Genomic DNA, 1,502 nt, shown 5'->3' with positions numbered 1-1,502 from the left:
CCCCCACATTTTTGAATGGGTTTTGTTTCACAATCCTCTCCAGGGTGCGGTTATCTCTCTTGCTTGTACATTTTTTTGACGAATTTTCTGATATGCTGAATTTGAGATTTTCATTTGTTGTCATTTGTAATCATCAAAATTAAACGAAATAAACATTTGAAATATATGAGTTTGTATGTAATGTATGAATATAATATACAAGTTTCACTTTTTAAATGGAATTACTGAAATAAATCTACTTTTTCATGATATTCTAATTTTATGACCAGCACCTGTATATACTTCTGTATTTCTTCAGTGGGGGAACCACAAATCTCTAAACAAAGTCAAATTTGTTTGCACATATTGGGTTTTCACCATTGTAGGTTATTTAAAAATAATATTATTTTTGTCATTACATGATAATATTAAACATAGTTGACTAGCACACTAATGGGCTGTTCAAAGTTTTGTGTAATGTGCTATACAGCGAGAGGAAATAAATGACATAGTCCTTTTATATGTTCCTGACACACCAAGGTTTAATGTAGTTCAGATGGTGTTACATTACACTATTGTATCTCTATACAAAAGTTGGAAATATGTAGACGATGGTACACTGGTTCATTGAGTTCATGTTTAAGAGCTTTAGATATTTCAGAATAAAATATATCATCTTACAGGCTAGTTTTACACAGTGTGCTACAGATGGAAAACTGGTAAATGGCTCCATTCAGTAGTTTATTTTTTATTTATTATATCTGCCTGCTTCACACCTCCTTTCCTTCTGTTTACACTCTTATTAGTGTGCAGCTCATTGCAGCAGGACCTCAACCTCTTTCTCCCTCCTTACTCAGTTTCTCCATCTCAAATGTGGTATCTCAGTGGCTTTCTACTCAGCCACAATTCATGTAATGTTTGATCACCAATTATGTATAGCAACAAGCTTGGTTACAATCAAAACAGTTTGACGAATAAGGATCTTTCTGTTTTGTACATGTCTGTTTTGTGTTAAGGGAGACATTTTGCTTTGCTTCTTTTAAGATTTTTTAGAAAGTAAAATGTTATCTTGAACTTATTTGTCATGGTTTCACATGAAGAATACTACCATTTTTTTATTATGACTTTTAATTTGTCACAAATGATTCAAAATCGTCCAGTTTTATAGTCTTGCATATTTTGTCTTTAACATATATCTTTTGTTTTGTATAAAACAAATGTAAATTTAGCTTTGACTGCTACATACATTTTCTATGGTTTTGATATGCTTAAGCAACATTGCAAAATCTTTCTCTTTCTAGAGTTGGATTAGTTTTACTTTAATGTGCTACATAGCAAAGATTCTCAGTGACATTAAGGTCTGGACTTTGCGCTGGCTATTCTGTGAATGATGTCATGCACCTTGAGCTACTGTTTTACAACTTGAATGTGATTAAGCATATAAACAACTTAAAAACATAAACATATTCAGTTCAGTACTTTCCAATCACTGTTGAGCCTTGGTGGTGTGTATATATATATAT

General features: G+C 31.8%; 1 protein-coding gene across 2 annotated transcripts in view; it reads left to right on the top strand.

Moving 5' to 3' along the window:
* LOC106518679 (ubiquitin carboxyl-terminal hydrolase 22) overlaps window positions 1-1,502 on the top strand; it is a 29,171-nt gene that overhangs the window by 10,670 nt on the left and 16,999 nt on the right. The gene's annotated exons all lie outside the window — the stretch shown is intronic.

Source organism: Austrofundulus limnaeus, unplaced genomic scaffold (genome assembly GCF_001266775.1).
Source record: "Austrofundulus limnaeus strain Quisiro unplaced genomic scaffold, Austrofundulus_limnaeus-1.0 Scaffold65, whole genome shotgun sequence".
Taxonomy (NCBI): domain Eukaryota; kingdom Metazoa; phylum Chordata; class Actinopteri; order Cyprinodontiformes; family Rivulidae; genus Austrofundulus; species Austrofundulus limnaeus.
Note: the sequence above shows the minus strand (reverse complement) of the source record. Positions and strands in the feature narration are given on the sequence as shown.